Below are 20,924 nucleotides of genomic sequence, written 5' to 3'. Positions count from 1 at the left end.
CTTCTAGCAGTAAGCTTCTGTGGTCAGTTCGAAAGCTACTTCATCGAGTCATAAATATGTATTTGTGAACGTATTGTAAACCCAAACCACAAGTTAATGTGATCGCGTGTTAAGACCCCTCTGCTTTAATAACTTGTCTTTACCCTCTTAGGAAGTCACTTGTCGTCGGTATGGAGAGTACTCATTTATTTTGTCATTCTTTAAGGCGAAATCCTTTCTTCGCTCATTTGCGTCGCCCGCTGCAATGTGTCAAAGGAGGCTAACCCATAGCCAATCCAACAGTAGCCCCATAACAAGTCAAAATCGCCTAAATTGGCTGAAGTAACCAAGCGTTGGGCAATCAATCACCAAGTCATAAATAAAACACAGAAAATAAAGGTGGAACAAATACAAGAACAGAAGAGTCAAAATTAAACTGCAAAACCATAAATAAAATAAAAATAAACAAATGTTTTACCCTTACTCCACATCAGCTGTCTTAAATCCCTCCCAAAATATTTTGTCCATCCCACTATCGCTTTTCATTACTATTGAGCACTTCGGTTTCTGTTGTGTAGAAGGCGTGTGTTGGATTATTTGCAGAGGAACTCAACCATGTGTCCCTTCTTTACAGTAATTTGCCAATTTTGATTACTGTGCAGTTATTTAAATTTCTTCACATATCTCATAAATATTTAGTGCTGTCGCACTCAAGTCCAGAGGGTACTTGTGATTTTGAGTAAAATCTTTGCTGGGAACCATTAGTCATCACGCAAAAAAACAAAAAAAAAAAACAAGAGGGGGTGTCACAGCAACTATCGATGCAACACTTACAACTTTCACTCTGACACTAGGTTCAAGCCATGCTTAAACACCAACAAATCTTTTTGAGGCAAAAGCCTTTATAGGATCATGATGTGTACCAGATTTGTGAATTCGCAAAGGGTGTCTTACCGTCATTGTCGACAAATGAATTCATTGGTGAGTAAAAGAATGGCTGTATAAGGAACATGTACAATATGTATCGAGCATGCAGAGGGTGATAACGTGAAAAAATGTGTCTATGTAAAAAGTTGAATTGATATAATGTAAACAATAAGTTAGAGCCATAAGAGTCAATCATACGTCAAATAGCCAAGGATGTACACATAGTGTGCAGACGGCAAAACCGCCACAGACGTTGAAATTGTCCAAAATACGTCAAAATTGTGCAAAATACGTGGAACTCAACGAAACAGAACACGAACCAAAAAACAAAAATTTGAAGGATTCAACGACACAGAAAAATTAGCCTAAATAACGAAAGAAAAAATCAGCAATTAAGTGAAGAAGCAGCAAATCAGTGCAAAGAGTCGCAGGAATTGCTTTTACCCTGCCGCACTTACGACAGACAACCAACATGTCTTTTTTTTCATACACTACGAACAGAAATATTCTTAGCTATTGCACAGTTTTTAGGCTACTGGCGACCCACAAATGGCACTATTTTGAGAATCGTTCAGCCTGCATGTAACAAGATTTCCCTTGTGCCTTTTCTCGCTGTTCGCTAGGAGCTAAGGGATGGTGGGGGGGGGGGGGGGGGGGTAGATGACGGCCCGGAGGGGGAACAACGACTAAATTGCTCGCTGTGTGTCTTAAAAAGGCATCCACGAATAATTGACCCAAGCGTACATACTGCCTATGCCTGGCGCACAGGTTTTCGTGTTTTGACAAATTTCTTTTGCTTCTCCCTGTGTTACACAACTCGCTTTCCAAATGTTTATGCGGCATAAGGTAGATATACTAATACTATTTTTACTCACACAAAAATAACTTCACTAACGTCCTCAAGCCAGTTCATAACGAAGCTACAAGATTCATTTCGTCTAATTATTCCAATTTTTTTTAGTATCTCAGCGCCAAAAGCACGAATAAACTTAGCTTCCCTATTCTTACCATTTATAACAGAAGTATTTGCCTTTCTCCTATATTTTTCCAATCTTTGCTCTCTGATAACCCGTATAGAAAAAGCGCCCACCGCATGACGTGCTCCAGCTACATTAATGCAGTATATTCTCGATAAGCGCGTACCATAATTTTCAGCAGTCATTTTCCTGCGAGACGTGAATGACATGCCCAGCAAAGTTGCCACAAACATCGATCTCAAAGCATTCAAGTGGCTCATCGAAAACATTTCATCATGATTTTTATTATAGTTGTCTGCCTATGTAATGCCAACTCTGTCTTATAAAGCCCCGCCAGAGATGTTTAGGAATAATTAAATAAATAAACAGCATTTTTCGGTTGGTTCTGACCAGGGCTGACCGTTCTGCTTGAACCCAGATAGAGGTCTAAAATTAAAGCCTTGACTTCATTTTGTAAGAACTGGTAACATATAAGTCCACACGAAAAAAAGCACACGTATCGATATGCAGCTCTGGATTTTTGTCGACAAAGACAAATAAGGTGGCAAATTAACACGGATGACTAAAATCAAGTACAAAATTGAAAAAATGTTACAATCTTCAATTTGCTTGCGCTAACTGTTCTAACCCTGCGCACCCGAAATATGGCCTCGTCAACAGTTCAGCTGAAAATTCGGACCATGGCAGCAAATAAAATTTAAGGGCTGGAGCTCCACTGCAATGCCAGTTTGACAACAAGAAAAATGCGACTCAAACAATTTGCTTCATTTTCCTTTGTCTTCTCAAGGGCACGTCATCTTGCCAGCGGAAGATTGCTGTTAAAAAAAAAAAAAAACGGTGAACCGTGGCACGTGGCTTAGGTGGATGGAACAGTTGTGGAGTCTAACGAGGAACCCATTTTCTACGAGGCCGCCCTGCGATATACTTTATTGAATACTGGGTGTAGTAAGGCAGGAAACGCAATGCTCGCTTTTCACGCCGTGTCACATTTACAAATGAACGCAATCTTCTTCCGCATGCCCCCTCTCTCTTCTAGAAGCACCCACGCGTGAGTTGAGCGTCTTTTTTTCTTGCCTGCTCTCCGTGCCGCTACGAATTTTGAGGCATTATTTATTATTTGAAAGTAGTCCTTCTCGCTTACTGGAAGCTGGTGCCAATTTGATGAAACAAGGCTTCGGGGAATGAAAATAAAATCCAGTGATGGTGTGACTATATGCATCGATACTCGGAAGGAAAGTTGTTCAATAGACAAACCTTGCTGCCGTGCAAGAGGATCCAGAGGAAAAGATTGCTTCTTGTTTCAGATGAAATAATAGAGTCAGACAAATATTTTGAACGGTAAACCCGAAGGGGCGGTATGGCAAAAGCATCGGAACAGATAACAAGCGAACGCTTATGGACTCTGAAAGCGGAGTATAGAGCTATTTTCGGACCCTTATCCTGAACGTCTTTATGCTTCTTCGCTAAAGACAGAACTCTAAAGGGTAAGAGTTTGAACACACTCGGCAAGAACAACATGCTCGTCATAAGAAAAGATGAGGCTTGTTTGTATAGAGCCTACGGTAGACTTGGAATAAAGGGAGACACACGTGGACTGAGACGAAATGTAGACACGGCCGGAAGCAAAAGTTAGAAAAACCATATTGCAGCGAAACGGCTCGATTCGTCGCATTTGCTTTTGTCGCTTCTTCACCAGGGTCAGTTCTTGAGATGCTCCTCAGGCGTAGCGAGGTCCTTTATGAGACTTTCTTTGGAGGAACATTATAAAGTGGTTCCCTTGGATTTCTTTCGATTTCATTTATTTTTTTCTCTGAAAGCAGGAAGAACTGACGCTCGTGTAAATGTTTTTCAGGACTCCCTCGCTATGCCCCTTCTTTTCACCTCGATGCCGATAAGAACTCAGCGAGGTTTCGTCGCCTAAACAGCGCATCTTGATGAAAGGGAGAAGAAGAAAATGAGAGACAGACGTGAAATGAAAATCAAAAGAGAAGTACGACGGGTGGGTAACGTAAGCCTACAAATTACCAGCGGTCGTGGCCTGCGATAAGAGTCTTTCAGAAAAAATCGACGGTAAAGCCAAAGTGAATAAAGGCGTTTTGCCGAGAAATCACGGATATTGTGCGAGGCCATTACAAGCATAAAAATGATAGGAGACATTTAAGCTCCACCTTCAAGACCATGACGCGGTAGCATAGGCTACCAGCCCACACATAAAGCACCGTTTTCACCATTCTGTATGAATGTGCCTGCATGGCCTAGCGGTAAGGTGCATGCAAGGGTCCTAAAAGAATGATTCTGATATCACCCTCCCATATGGAAGAATAGGAGCGAATTGGCAGCTTCTGCTAAGTTTAACGTCAAGCAAAAGTTAAAGTCAAGTCAGCGCGCGGCCATATCAGCTGCCAGCTACGGGCTGTCAGCACCATGTTCGTGATTTTTCGGTCACAACGCCAACGGCGGCGCCGGACGCCGAAGCCCACGCTGGATCTTCGGTGAACGTGACCGTTAGCGTCTTCTCATTAAACTTTGCTCTAAATTACTTGAATGGGCATGGCACTGCAAATGGACCTTACGCTTCCCACGCGAATAAAATCAGAATAGCATTCGTATGGATGCTATGCATTCGATGCATTGAAAGATCATTTTGTATCGGATATTGAAAGGCGTTATTCGGGTTCTGAGGAGCACTTCAGAAAGACCACAGCCCTGCGCATAATGAGCACACGTATTGAGAATCCACCAAAAAAATTTGCAAAGCTCTGCGCAAATGCTATCAGGAGATTTAATGTCATCGAGAGTCTTTGAAATACCATAATTCTAACGGAATGCACAAACTAGTAGCTCTAATAATGTTAAAGCAGTTCTTTACAATGAAATAACAGAAGGACCGCAGCAGAACGGATGCTAACACCTTTTTTCGTCTGTGCTGCACCGTACAACCATTGCGATCCCTCTTCAGTACATTTTTACGGGGTCGCGAGGAGCTTCAAGCCAGTGACCCTCAAGTTCAACTTTAGCACCACGCTTTATGGCAACCGTCTATACGTTCGAGGGTACACATACACTTGGGCAGATAATTAAACAGGAGTATAAGCCTAAATTTCAGCGTTATACTTTTTTTATCAGAGATATCAACTTTCTTGAGCGTGTAGAGCTTAACTTCTTCACATGTCATATTGATGTTTGTCGAAAATTGACACTTTTCCACCGAAATATTATGATATCCTATTAAACTACACAGTTTCTAAGTTTTCTAGCCCAAAAGAATACCCTTTACTTCTTTGAAGGTATGTGCAGAAGTTTGTACACAATATTATAATTGTAATAAGGGAGTAATTACTCAGTGGCATCCACCCAAGCGCAGCCAAACGGCTGCGTCTGGGCGGATGTCCCGATTGGATTGTAGCGGGATGTCCCAGGACCAGAATGACTCTTTTAAGTACGAACGTTCGGAGAAAACTGCATAGATTTTCTTTGTAGCCGTTGGCTGAGCTTAGGTAAATGGCAATGAGTAATTACGCCCTCAATACAAATCTGATACCTCTTAGGGGATTCTCTTAAATATTCGATCAATATCATAAATAATAGAAGTAAGAACATAAAATGGCAGCGACTGATAAATAAACATGCAAAGAATAGTTGCAATAGGTCGTGTTTTAGAGGTCCATACCGCACTGTAAATTCATTAAAAAATGTGATGCTACTCCTGACGCTCAAACATATATACACAAACGTGGCGGGCGGCCCGCTATCTTACTCGCACTTTCGTGAAGTGTTATTTGTTGTTTTTGATAATTGATGTTGAAAGCCACCTCATCTGAGGCATGGCGACTCGCAATTCATCTGAAACGTAAAACTTCGTTGAGAGGGGCGCACACTGAAAACGCTATGAGTTCGCTTAGTGTGCAATCATGTACATAGCCTGCCAAAGAAGGAGAAAAACCTTTATTGCATTGCTCCCTTTCTTCCTGAGTGAATCCTTAGCTCCAGGGCTCATGTGTTGCCGCTGTCCACCCTGTCAAAGGGTTACAAAGATAGTCCAATGTACTTGACACTGTTAAAGGACTAGTATTACCGCAACAGATAGAAGCTGCAAACAGAAATAGAGGAAATTTAGATTTTATAATAAAAGGCAGGCGGAAACCCGGCCTTAGAGGCTCAAATCTTTCTACCATTTAACAAACATCATTAAGAAATACAGGTGTCCATGCATCAAATAAACATCTCACGTCAGGTTCCTGATGATCGTCCATTTATATCATCTTCAAGGGGCCTCTTCATTGACTGAAACAGGCACTTACACAACCAGTGAGCGTCACGGGAGCAACATGCGTCACAAGACAGGGAGATTATAAGTTTTTTTGTATCTGCATCTTTCTGGACATAGACAAAGCAACGATAGAGAACTGGTGATTTTTTTTTACGTACAAGATAGCCTGCGGTTGCGGTCCGTTAGCATTTCCTTCTATTTCTAGTGATATTGCCTTTCAGTAGTGTTTATGCATTGTTTATCGCTAATCTCGTTGACCACTACTAATCTCGCCAAGGGATCGCAATATTTGCGTAACCGTGAATATATGACAGCCTCCAGCTAAAGAATGTCACAAACTGCTTCGCGTCTGAAGAGAAGATGGTTCTTGCTCACTCGTTGGATGCCAAAAAAGCACAGCGATGCCTCCGCGGAAAGATTCACGAAAAACAGGACGGCACAGTACGTTTGCAGTTTAGGCATACTCCAGATCAGATATCTTCGCATTTGGCGTCCTCTTTTTACCTGACTGAAATACAAAGCAGCATATAATAAATTATACCGCGGGTTGCTGAGCCACAGAGAGATGGGCTAGTTATGATCTCTGACTAACAAAAAACTCCCTCGGAGGCCAAATCTTGCACCCGTCGTTCGTAGCAAACAGACAGTGTTGTTTTCTTCAGCGATGAGTATCAAACTGATATTACCCACAATAGGAGCGTGTTAAGATAAAAGTGGCTAGCAGTCGGAGCCATCCGGTAGGCTGCACAGCTCAGGTGGTCCGATAACTCGTGCTTCGGTCCACCATGTCAATAAAGGCAAGACACGAGGGCGCGCACTGCGTGCCTAACCCGATGACCCGCACGCCCTGTGTTGCCGAGATCCCGCAGCTGCCGACGGAGTGTGTACGGAGTTGCCATGACAGGCCTAACCTCTCACGCCCGGCGCCTCCTCCCGGTTTCTTTATTACGGCAGACTAGGAGACAGGGACGGTAGGAAGAGAGATGAGTGAACGTGCCTTTCTGCTACCGCGGCCGTTGTGCGCCATGTTGCCTTGACGGCACTCAACCTAGCACGTGCATCAGGAAACGCAGTAGGGTGCTTTCTGGACAGGATCACGCTTCCGATACTGGGCCGAGGCTAGTGAACGTGGCTTTCCTTTTTCCTCGCTGGCACGTGCCGGTGGCGCGCGATCACAAAAGTGGAAACCTAGCGGCTGCGCCCCTATTGCACAGGATTTCTCTGGGTGCGTATATGGGTGTCACAACAAAGATACAAAATAGCTATGTGTCTGGGCACCTCTAAGAACTTGCTGCTTGTGCCTTAATGGAAAACGATAAAAGGGCATACGAGACGACATGTTTCTTTCTCTCGACTTTTTTTTCTGCTTCATTTCGCTTTTCTCCGGGATTGCAAGCGATGCACGACCACGATTGGTAGGCTGCATGTAGTCTTTCATAGCACCGACGGCCACCATACGGGTATTTTTGGGAGCCGAAACTGTGTGCATATTAAATCTAATCAAATCAACTTTATTCATAACTTTTAGAGCGTTGCTCTTTGGCCCCCGTTCCTGCGTTTCGCGACGCCGTCGCCGTCAGCGACGCCACCTCCGTTGTCCCTCGTAACCAGCTCCCCAGGAAGTAACGAAGTAACGTAATCGTCCACAATGTTTATTGCGAAAGCAATACTACTCTAGGTTTCGAGCCTTCAGCGTAGCGCGGCCGGTAGCCACGTCTTACCCACTTGACGCTGTGAGGTCACACCCCACGTGACACTAGGGTGTCGTTTCGGTCCTGGCGTCAAGACGCACAGGGCGTGCCAACCGGCCGTTACGGAATGGGATCAATTTAGAGAAATCAGGGCAACCGCGCAATTAGAACGGATTGAGAACATTGAGGAATGGACTTAGGTACTCAAACGCCACGTTGGTGAGGCGACAAAGACGCTGGTAGGAGACGACGCTCCTGGTATAGCAGGTAGCCGACTGCTCCACATGTGGGACGCTAAACAAAGCATGGAACGCAGGTTGGAGAAACAAAAGTGGAACAAGAACCTTAGAAGACGAATCGCGAGGCATAACAAAGAAATTGAAAGCTAAGGGATCAAATTGTGCGAACAAAACTGGCTCAGCAGATGCGACGAAATGGAGGAAGGCATGAATCTCTCCAAAACGTGGGGCATGCTCCGGCATCTGCTGGACCCAACAAATTCAAAAACTCAATAGGGAATAAGATTGGCAAAGTCAGACACGCCTTTGAAGGAGACGATGTGGCGTTTATGAATGAGTTAGTAAACACGTATGTTGCAGACAACCAGCGTTCCCCACTCCCGAGCTATGGTGGCACGCCCAATGAGGTGCTTGACGGAAGCAGAGGTAAGGGCGGAAATTGTAAGACTAAAAACTAAATCAGCCCCGGGCCCCGATGGGATCACCAATAAAATGCTAAGGAATCTGAACGATGACACTATTAGTCTACTAACGGAATTCATTGGAAAAGTTTGGGAAACGAGCCAGTTGCCAGATCAGTGGAAAACAGCAAACATAATACTAACACCCAAACCGGGAAAACCCCCGCGATTGGAAAATTTGAGACCGCTTTTCCTAACCTCATGAGTAGGGAAGTTGCTGGAGCACGTAATACAGACGAGATTAACGTGCTTCATGGAGAAAAACCTGTGGCCGCACGAAATGGTCGATTTCCGACCACACTTGTACACGCAGGACGTAATGCTCCGACTAAAGCATGATATCATAGACTCGCGATCGAGAGACGCCAAAGTGATTCTGGGCATAGACCTCACCAAGGCCTTCGACAATGTCAGGCACGAGGCTAGCCTCGAAGGGCTCGAAGTGCTCGTAGTAGGGGAGAGAACGTACAACTACATAAAAGACTTCTTATCGGGCAGAAAAGCCTGCATGATATTTCAAAATTTAGAATCTCCTACGATAGAGTTATTAGGAAGCAAATGCACACCGCAGGGCTCAGTGCTATCGCCTTCCCTATATAACGTGGCAATGAGAGGCCTCCCGGGTAAACTTAACCAAATCAAGGGGATAAATTTTAGCATGTATGTGGACGATATTAACCTCTGGATTAACAATGGGAGCGATGCAAGTACGGGGGAACGCCTGCAGGCCGCGACCGACATCACTGTAGATTACGCGGCTAAAAGGGGACTTTCGTGCTCCCCGCATAAATCTGCGTTGTTAGTTTATAACCCAAAGTACCTCTGCTGCAAGAAAAGCGGGGAGTTTCATATTCAGGTGGAGGGCAAACCAGTGCCAAAAGTAGGTCAGATCAGGATTTTGGGGATGGTCATTCAATCCCACGGCCATAACGGAGAGGTCCTGAAGAAATTAGAAAGTTACGCGATGCAAACCCTCGGGCTCTTGAGGAGGGTCGCCACTAAAGGAAGAGGCCTCAAGGAGAGAAATTTACTAAAACTAATCCAGGCATACGTAATAAGCAGAATCAGTTACGCCACGCCCTACCTGGACATCAAGGCCGGCGAAAAAGTGAAGTTAGACTGCCTGATTCGAAGATGCGTTAAGAAGGCGCTAGGACTGCCCTTGGGTACCTCGAACGGACGACTGCTCGAACTCGGGTTGCATAACACGTGGGCAGAATTGACGGCGGCAATGCGGGTCTCCCAATTAGAGAGACTAAGCACGACCGAGACGGGCAGGGTAATCCTTGCAAAAGTAGGCCGCAACCCAGACAGGGGAGTTCAAAAAAACGTCACAATTAATAGTGAAATATGAAATGCCTTGGTAGTCCCCCCCTCCCCCCCCCCCCCTTCCCTAGGAATATGCATCCAGAATTTAATGGCGAAAGAAGGGCCAAACGAGCCGAAGCTCTAGAGCGACGGTTCAAGAACATGGGAGCAACGGAAGTAGTTTATGTTGATGCGGCAAGTGGCAGAACAGGTGCGGCGGTAGCTTCGGTACCCGATGGCCGAGGGGCACCGGTATCCGCGGCAGCCATCAGAGGCCGCAACATAGAGACTGCGGAGGAAGTTGCGATAGCGCTAGCTTGCGTAGGAACAGAAGCCAAGTTCATAATTAGCGACAATAAATCTGCCATTCAAAATTTTGGGAAGCGGAGGATATCGCCGGAGGCGGCCAAAATCCTCACCCAAAGAACGACAAATAGGAAAATTCAGTCAATTTGGACACCCGCTCACGTTGCCGTCCCTGGTAACGAGGCGGCTCACGAGCTAGCCCAAGCTCCCTACTTCCGGGTAGCCGTCGAGCCCCCCGAACACTGGGCATACGACGAGCGTCTGCAAAATTACGGGGAAATCATCGACCATTTTAAATTCGGACGTAGACTGGTACTCCCGCCCGACGTTAGACTAAATAATAGAGAAGCTGTCGCGTGGAGGCGGCTACAAACTAATACGTTCATGAACCCGGTCTGGGCGTTTCACGCGCTACCAGACCTTAGGGACAATAATCTCTGAAACACTGTGGGGCGAGAAGGACTCTCGACCACATAATTTGGGAGTGCCCACAATCTCCAGGCATAGGGCAAAATATTACAAGTAGAGAAGCCTGGGATACCCTGCTGCGAAGCGCGTACCCTGCGATCCAGCACCGCACCGTCCATCTGGCGGAAGAGGCCTCAACAAGCCAAGGGCTACCTGCCAGCCGCTAATCCGCGGGCGCACGACTTCTCGTTTCCGATGGAATTAAAAGTTGTACAACCAACCAACACTAGGGTGTGGGCTGGCAGGAGCTTCCAACTGGGTCTCTCGTTTCACATGAGATGGTTATGTCAGAATCAGCCTGCTAGGACCTTGGCATTCACGTTACCCCTATAGGCCACTAAGGCACGTTCATACGGCTTGGTTAAAGCGGAACTTTATATGTGGGCTGAAGAAGAAGAAAAGGAGGAGAAGAAGAACGCTCGGTCACCCGCAGCTAATGCTTTCGCTCAATATTTCGTTCAGCAGCGTGTAAGTTTTACTACGAAAGCAATACTGCTCGCAGTTTGAGCATTCAGCGTGGAACGGTGGTGACCACCATTGACCTTTGACCTTTAGACGACCCCCGTAGACGACCCCAAGCTGGCAGGAGCTGCCAACTTGGGTCTCTCGTTTCACATGGAAAGGTTATGCCAGAATCAGCCTGCAAGGACCCTGGCATTCACGTTACTCCCAGAGCCCAATAAGGCACGTTCATACGGCTTGGTTAAAGAGGGGCTTTATATGTGGGCTAGCAGGAGCTGCCAACTTGGGTCTCTCGTTTCACATGGGACGCTTATGTTAGAATCAGCCTGCCAGGACCTTGACATTTCGTTACCCCTCTAGGCCACTAAGGCACATTCATACGGCTTGGTTAAAGCGAGGCTTTGTGTGTGTGCTGGAGAGAAGAAGAACTAGAAGAATGCTCGGTCACCCGCAGCTTTTGCTTTCGCTCAGTATTCGGTTCAGCAGCGTTGAACTCTTTTAATTTTTTTCTTTATAGTTGCTGGTACAATTAAAACCGGAGATCATCAATATTATAATGCGTAAGCATTTTATGGCTATGTCGGCGGTTTTCGCGTTGGCATGCCTTTGTCGGTGCTGTAAAAGAGGAACTATATGGTATATCGGTAAAAAAAAATGGTACCATACGGTAGAGCATCAAGGAAATGTTTGCAAGTGACAAAACGGCTGATGTGGTTTAATAAGATAATTATTTAGAGTCTAACAATAATAATTGGTTCACAGAAAAGAAAAGGTGCAATGTCTATCATGCTTGTTCTGTGAGCACCTTAACGCGCCGTAAAGGAAGGGAGGAAGATGGAAGTGAAAGCGTAAAGAGTGAAAGGAGAGCCGCCACCTCCCCCCCCCCCCCTTTCCGTACTAATTTCTACTACCTGGGGATATTTAACGTGCAATGACATCGCACAGCAAACAGACGCCTTTTCTTTTCGCCTCCATCAAAATGTAGAGCCACTTAAGTTGTCTGCAGGAAAGGAAAGGCCCAGTGTCTGTCACTCTCGGAAGAGGAACTATTCGGTATATAGAAAAACGAATAGTACTAACGAATAGAGCATTAAGGAAAGATGTATATGTGACAGAATGGTTGATGTGGGTAAATTAGGTAATTAATTAAAAGCAATTAAGGGGTTTAAAGGAAAGGACCTGTATCTATAACTCGTGGAATCTCGCTGAAACATCTGACGGACAACGCAGTAACGCTTATAAACTTAGGCATATTCGCAGTGATCTCGAAAAATTTTTCTTCATTTAAACTGCACCGATGTTCCTACTTCGCCGAGTCTAAGGGTGCAAGCTGTCCCAAACGTTAGCGCTGTATATATATTAAATAGTAAAATAAGGTGGAGGAGAAAGGAGGCAGCTAAAGGAAAATATCGCATGGTTGTGGGTTATTTTCCTATCCTCATTGCGTTTACTGGCAATACATATTTTAATTCGAGTCAGTTATGACGTTAAATGGCGCAAGGTATAATAGACAAATCAAATATAGTTAGTGCACATACTACAGCAAGCGAGCCATGAGGTTTTCGCAGCTGTATATAAATACACGGTAAGGTTTGAATTTTGCCTAATAAATGAATGCTTTAGTGCTCAAATGCGCTTGCTTAAACTGTGTAGTATGTGTTTTTTTTACCGCATTTCTGTCGGAATGGCCAAATATATCAATATATAAAATTCAACTAACTGAAGCAAAACTAATGTCTATGCAGATCTCTGCCGTCATTATTTCTCTCTAAAAGTGTGGAGCTGTTCTTATGCTGGTTGGTTGGTTGGTTTGTGGGGTTTAACGTCCCAAAGCGACTCAGGCTATGAGAGACGCCGTAGTGGAGGACTCCGGAAATTTCGACCACCTGAGGTTCTTTAACGTGCACTGACATCGCACAGCACACGGGCGCCTTGCTTTTCGCCTCCATCGAAAAGCTGCCGCCGAGGCCGGGATTCGATCCCGCGTCCTTGGGAACAGTAGTCGAGCGCCGTAACCACTGCGCCTCCCCGGCGGGGTTTATTCTTATGCAGCCAAATAAAAACCAAGACATGCAAGTAGGAGCACTGACTTAAGTATGAAATATGTATTGAGACTAAGAAGCCTTATAAGCACTCTTCAGCAGTTGTGAGACATGCAAGCTTCACACAAGAGTTTTAACACTTTCCGGGCGTTAATAAAAATGTAAGCTCTTTTTTTCTGAATGGCAGCGCGACAGAAGGAAATATAAAATTATTTCTCTTTTATACTACTACTTCTATTTGGGAGGCAGATTGATTTAAGCGATGGGACCACGCGCAAAGTAGGACAATTCCGGAAGCATTTAATCAAAAAGTTGGCGCCATTTTCTCATATAAGATCGCCCCCGTGGTCGTATTTATGGGAAGCAATACACGGTCGTAGGGTGTTCATTACTTTCCGCTTACGGACCAAGGAGCTGTTGGCGCGCCAAGACTGCTATGACCGGGTTCATTAGGCTTTTATAGCTTCCTCCTACGCTTCCCTGATCTAAAAGCTCGTTCGGCTATCTTTCGGTCGTTCACCCCAGCACGCGTGCCGTGGAAACTAGCTTGTTGCATGCAACGGGTCCGACCAGTATTCGCATCCGCTGACTGAGGAGCAGCTGTGGACAAATTCTTTAGGCGTTCGCGATGAGTGAATGATTGTAGAGTAACAAAAGTTATAAGGCAATGGTCTTTACCTTTTAAGGAAGCTCTAAAATAAAAAATGTCGAAAGGAAAGGACAAAGTTCTTTCTCACATAACACACGGTTAGAGATTAGAATGGGCTATAAGTGCCTCGGAACACGTGTAAGAAACAAACTCCGTTACCAAATTGCTCTTAGCAAGTAAGGTACTATTGATATATTGCCATTAGCTAGACACAACAATGTCGATTGCTAGGCTGGGGTAGCGCACAGTTGTGCCGTTCCAATAGTCCATCAGTTAACACTTGTGGGGCTTGCTTCCAGCAAGTATCGGCTAAACTCCTCGCTAAGCGAGCGTAGACCATCGGTGAAGGAAATAAAGAGAGCTCGGTAGTCATCAAACGACTGACTCAGCAGCCGCTTATGGAATGGATCGAGTAAGGTACAAGTTTTCACATTGCCAACTGGTTTTCTTCTTTGTCTGAGACATTTGGTTTCAGAGTGCAGCCCGATTTTGTGAAGATTTTCTCTCAACACTTTGGTGCTTTCATAGCTTTCAGCAAGTTTCGTGGGCACAGTTGTTCCAGAAACCGGGAAAAATCGGGTTTTACCGGATCTTTAAGGAACATGTTCGGGGTGCGAAACCCGGGTAAAATCGGGGGAAATGAACAACCCTAAATATATTCTGAAATACCCGCCGGGATGCTTCTTTCGCCCCACTAATAATGTGCGCAATTGCAGGAGAAGCGTTAATAAAAAAAATGCGACTTCCCTTTCCTTCAAAACCTTTGACCGTGTTCATGACTGTATTCCTAACATTCGTGCCGACACCATTAGTCTCACCAATAAAGGTGGTGTTCAAAGCAGCTACACATGCAATTTTCTAAAAGATTTTAGAGAGATCTGTCAGGACAAAACAGCCACATAACTGTGTGGTAGAGCGCCTGCTCCACGACCCACGAGTTACTATTTAAGAAACCTCAATCTCTCTATAAACTCCTCTTACCGTATTTATTAATATAAAACGCGCTTTTTGAAATGAAAGTGCTACTTAACTTTTCAATCGAATTGGGTTCCGCGATTTATGTATAATTCAAAATATACCGCTGCCGCTCATGGATAGTTTAAAATGGTAGATAGGTGCTTCCCCCTGAACTTCATTGCAATAAAAAAACTGTTAGCACTAGTACTCCCAGTAGTAATCGATGGGTGTATTGGACCAAGGTAATCGCGACTTCACGCATAAGGAATTTTGTGGCTTATGAAGCTTTTTCCTACAGCTTGAGGAAGCCTCCTGCCCCGCGCTTGCATGTGAATGGCACATTAAAGTTCGTGAGGAGCGGGAGCGGGGCTTTATTATGCAAGTCTCTCTTAGGGTTTCTAGCTGCTGTTGTTCTCTACGTTCTCACTTTTCGGTAGGCGTGCAATCGATTATCTTTTTTTTCCTTCCTTTCAACTTTCGAGTGTTATCTTATTTTCAAATAAATGCTTTTATCCTTCCGGGGTGCACACCTTTTTTTTTTTTTTTATCCATGATATGCACCACAGCCGACTGGGTATATAAACCTGAATCTAGTCATGTCCGCATGTTGTTTTCAAGAAGGGTATTTCATTCTGTTTGAAACAGTTTTAAAACACTTCACATTAAAATAACGTGAGCAAAATATAGAATGCGGTAACATTTCGTGCATAGGATATAAGGCAGAGAGAAAGCAATTCCACTAAGCAACCAATGGCTCACAACAGTTGAGAGGACACTTCGCTTCAGTCGGATTGCTAGGAAAAGAACAAGAAAATAAAGCGCTCCTTCCCAAGTATCTACCGTTGGCTGAGTGCAGATCGAACGACAGTAGCAAGAAGGTCTTGCCACCAGGGACACTTAGAACGATCTTTGTTCAGGTTGTTGCACCTAAGCGCTGACGCCGAAATCACACCAAACCAACTGCCTTTGGTGTGCGCTTTGGCTTCTTTTGGAGGCTTCAGCGCGGTAGAAGCGCATTTTGTGTGCCCTGCTATTCTTGCGCTGCTCTTCGTCTGCTAGCATTCTTTTGCGTTCCTTCTGCGATCTCGCTTTATCGCAGCTCGTTTTCTCATCTGCTCTCAATGAAGCACCTGGCAAAAAGCTTGCCATCAAAGATCCCTCTCTGGTTGTTTTGTTTGCTTATTTACTCTCCAGTCTTACGTTTGTTATTTGGTATTTCTATTTATATTGCTTTGAGGGGACCACACAAAAGGAGCGCCTTCGCTACAGCCCATCTGGCACTCATGCTAGTAAAGATATGCATGTGCCGGCAGGTTCCCTGAGCGGTAGCAAGCAAAACACAAACGACGTAGAGCTGCTTCGGTGTGACGTTCTCATCTAGACATGGAAGTGGTTCTCAGTGCTAATGCTTTCATCTTCTGCGGAGGTCTCACTGTTGCTGCCCTTCAGCGGTCTACCGGAGGAAAAGCAATCGGGGTGGAGAAAACGTATTTTCTACGTGTATTTTATTCCCTGCCCGACGTCACTTATACGGGTCAAAGGGCTGCAACCAGCACTGCCCTTGATTTCTTTATTTTAGTAGCCAACAAGAAGAATAGCTTGTGTGGAAGAGGCTAACAGTTTAGCACTGAATTCTTATTAAAGAAACCTAACGGCTACCGAACATCATATGGCCCACGGCCTATTTCGCAACTCCCAATTTTGTGTTTGGCGCACGGTAGCCGCAGTTGCTTAAGCGCCATAAAGCTCCATATTTCAAACTAACTGTTTCCCAATTTCACAACTTTCTAAGTTATATTTCAGAAGTGTGGGTTGTGGTTTGCTTGGTAGAAAGCACCCGTATCTTGGCCCACTTCCTGCAACAATAAGACATGAGTTGGCTTTTAGTAGCCAACAAGAAGAATAGCTTGTGTGGAAGAGGCTAACAGTTTAGCACTGAATTCTTATTAAAGAAACCTAACGGCTACCGAACATCATATGGCCCACGGCCTATTTCGCAACTCCCAATTTTGTGTTTGGCGCACGGTAGCCGCAGTTGCTAAGCGCCATAAAGCTCCATATTTCAAACTAACTGTTTCCCAATTTCACAACTTTCTAAGTTATATTTCAGAAGTGTGGGTTGTGGTTTGCTTGGTAGAAAGCACCCGTATCTTGGCCCACTTCCTGCAACAATAAGACATGAGTTGGCTCATTATGCAAAGCTTTCATTGTGCAGGAAATGTTCTCAGCGGTTATGATTCAAGGGCTAGTATGATTTTCTTTTAAAGTGGGGCGTGGAAGTATAAAACTTTGCCATGGCTATATATATGGCTTCGATAGTCCCTGTTCCTCACCTTGTATGGTAACTGCATTGTATAATATTATTAATAATAATATTATTCTTACTATTATTACTAATATATTATTATTATTTTTTTTTCTCTCTTCTATCTACCGTTCTTTTTTTTCTTCTTTCCTGGTGTGCTCAAAAATTCTCTCACTGTGTATATAAGTGATGCTACTCATTGATTGCTTACTTTCCGTGATACTTTTCGCGTCAGTTTTATTTCATGTACTATTTATTTCTTTTTTTGTGTTCTCTGTGTGTGCGTAAACATGTTTGTGCGTTTTCATTTTTGTTTCTTTTTTATTTGTGCTGCAGCACGAAGACCACATGGTTGTTCCTGCGCACATTAAATAAAGATTCATTATTATTATTATTATTATTATTATTATTATTATTATTATTATTATTATTATTATTATTATTATTATTATTATTATTATTATTGTTGTAAGCACTGTGAGTGACCTTCATCTTCATCTCAGCGTAATCATCATCGGTCATCGGGTCGTGCGAAGAAGACGAAGTGTTGCTAAGCTGTGGCTAGTCGGTAGCTGCTGCTTCGGCCTACCTGAAGTAAAAAGGTGAATTTGCTGGTGCGTTCTTCTGCCTCACAAGTGGTGGAGGTGCCTCCTGATCCCAGCGTCCTCAACGCGGCACCCCCTGGAGCTCCGTTCCGGTCGTGTTCTTGGCGGCACATCAACCGCCATGGCGCAGTCACATCCCACTGCTCTCACCGTTCCGGCGCCTGTAGCTACCGATGGGCATCCCACGGCTGCCCATGCCACCTCTGCACCACTGACGTCCCAAGGTGCACTTGCTCAGCACCATTTGACCCACCCAACTTGGTCAGTTACCTCACGTCAGCGCGACCCTCCGGTTTTCGCCGGTCTCCGCGGTGACGACGTCGAAGACTGGCTACAACAGTACGATCGGGTGAGCGCTTTTAACGGTTGGGACGCTTCTATGAAGCTACTCAACGTCTCATTCTACCTGAGTGACGTGGCTAAGACGTGGTTCCTCAACCATGAGGACGCCATTCCTGACTGGCCTCAATTCACGACACAGATCCGCCAGATATTTGGAACTGTTGGTGCTGGTCCGGCCTCTTTTCAAAAGAAGCTAGAGACCCGTGTGCAGCTTCCAGGAGAGACATACACATCCTACATTGAGGACGTACTCGCCCTTTGCCGGCGAGTTAACAATGGCATGGTCGAGGCTGAACGTGTCGGACATATTTTAAAAGGAATTGGCTCTTTTGCCTACGCAGCTCTAGCTGCCCAAAATCCCGTCACGGTGGCAGACATTCGTGCCACTTGCCAGCGACTTGACTATCTACAGTCGCGCCGCCTCAACAACACCTGGGATCCGAGCCAAATTCCCGAAACTGATCTGCGCACCATCATACGATCTATAATACGGGAAGAGCTCCACAATGATATTTCGTCGGTTCCTGCCTTCTCACGCCCACCTGCTCAATCTACTGGGTTGCGTGGCATTATCAAGGAGGAGCTTACTTCACTCAATCGTCCCATGGCTACAGAACCACCAGCCCCTCCCTACGTTCCGACGTATGCTGAAGTCACTGCGGCTCCTCCTCCTTGTCCTCCTGTCCATCACGCGCCTGTCCCACCCAGCCTCGCCGCCCTGTCCCCGCGACCACCGGTGTATGGTAATTGGCGGCCTCTCCCACCTCGTCCAGTATGTTTCTACTGCGGAATCCGCGGCCATGTAACACGCGTTTGTCGCCGACGACTGCGAGATGAGCGTGCGAGCTATGGGTACGTTCGACGTGACGACGCCTACCAGCTTCCTCCTCGCCAGTACTACACCGATATTGACCTCCGTCCCTCTTCCTCCCCGTCGACTTCTCCTGACCGGTCTAGGACAGCACGGTCATCGCGTCGTCGCTCCCCGTCACCCTTTCGCCGGACTTCGTCGCCCCTTCGCCCTCCATCTTCAGCTTCTGCCCGCCAAACGGAAAACTAACCTGTGCAGTTTCCGGAGGTAAAACTGCACCGCCTGTCGTCGCTCCAATTCCTCCTCTGCTCCCATCAAACATGTTGACTGTATTCCTTGAGGGACATGAACTGGAAGCTTTAATTGATACCGGCGCCGCTATTTCTATTATGAAACTTGACTTGTGTTTAAAACTGCGAAAAGTGCGCACACCTTATACCGGTCCTCCTTTACGTGCTGCAAATGGACAGAATATTAACCCTTGTGGAGCGTGTACAGCCCGAGTCACCATTGATGGCATCTTGCACTTCATTGAGTTTGCTGTCCTATCCTCCTGTGTCCATCAACTCATCTTCGGCTGGGATTTCCTCCAAAACGCCTCAGCAGTCATTACGTGTTCCCCTCCCACTATTGAAGTCACTGAATGCAACATTCTTGCCGATAGAGAACCACTTTCTTCCCGTGTAGTTATGCTTGCCGATCACGTCCTCTATCCGGGCAACGAAGATATTCTATCTGTGACTTCTGACGCCGTCACCGATGGCGACGTCCTGATTACACCCAGCCCTCGTCTCCTGTCAAGAGGTATTATCATCATCGTGTCCCTTCTTCGCTTCTCCAGCGGTTCTTCTCTTCTCGCCGCATTCAACACCACATCAGAGCCCATTCTTCTGCGACGCGACTCTACTGTTGCATCAATTGCTTCCGCCCAGCCTGTCACACTTCTTCCCATTTCCACCTCCGATCGCTCTGATTCATCCCCTGCCTCGCTCAGTGCAGCACTTCGCCACACGATCAGCACCGACCTGACAACAGACCAGACAGACGCATTGCTCGCTGTATTGAACAAGCACGCAGACTCGTTCGACGTCAATTCCGGCACACTGGGTCAAACCGCTGCAGCAACGCATCGCATACTCACCGACGGATCAAGCATAGTTAGACGCCGGCCTTATCGTGTTTCTCCAACCGAGCGCAAAGTTATTCAGGAAAATGTTGCTGACATGCTTGCACGCAACATCATACGCCCATCGTCTAGTTCCTGGTCATCGCCTGTTGTGCTAGTGCAAAAAAAAGACGGTTCGGTTCGTTTTTGTGTAGATTACCGTGCTCTAAACAGAATAACTCGTAAGGATGTGTATCCCCTCCCTCGAATTGACGACGCCCTCGATTGTTTGCAAGGTGCCCAATTTTTCTCCAGCCTTGACTTAAGATCAGGCTACTGGCAGATCCCCATGAATGAAGATGATAAAGAGAAGACCGCCTTTGCAACACCGGACGGTTTATACGAATTCAATGTAATGCCTTTTGGACTCTGCAACGCTCCTGCTACATTCGAGCGTATGATTGACACAGTTCTCCGCGGCCTCAAATGGAAAACATGTCTCTGTTACTTAGATGACATCGTCATTTTTTCTTCGTCATTTCCTGATCACCTTACTCGTCTCGATGAAGTTTTGACAGCACTTTCCAGCGCTGGCCTACAGCTAAACACGAAGAAATGCCGTTTTGCATCAAAATCCATTAAAGTTCTTGGCCATCTCGTAAGCAGCGAAGGAATTAAGCCTGACCCTGAAAAAATCGCTGCTGCGCTGCACTTTCCCCGTCCAACTCGGGTCAAAGATCTCCGCAGTTTCCTCGGCTTGGCATCATACTTCCGCAGATTCATCCGCAATTTCGCCTCTATTGCCTCACCTTTACATGCGCTTCTTCACAACGACACGCCTTTCATCTGGTCTCCTGCTTGCGAAGAAGCATTTGAAACTCTGAAGCGTGCTCTGACTTCGGGTCCCGTCCTCTGCCATTTTGATGATAAAGCACCGACAATTTTGCACACCGACGCCAGTAGCCATGGCATTGGCGCTGTCCTTCTGCAACGCCAAAACACCTCTACAGAAAATGTTGT

The sequence above is a fragment of the Amblyomma maculatum genome, chromosome 6 (assembly GCF_055883805.1).
Source record: "Amblyomma maculatum isolate TAMU_Amacu chromosome 6, ASM5588380v1, whole genome shotgun sequence".
NCBI lineage: Eukaryota > Metazoa > Arthropoda > Arachnida > Ixodida > Ixodidae > Amblyomma > Amblyomma maculatum.
Note: the sequence above shows the minus strand (reverse complement) of the source record.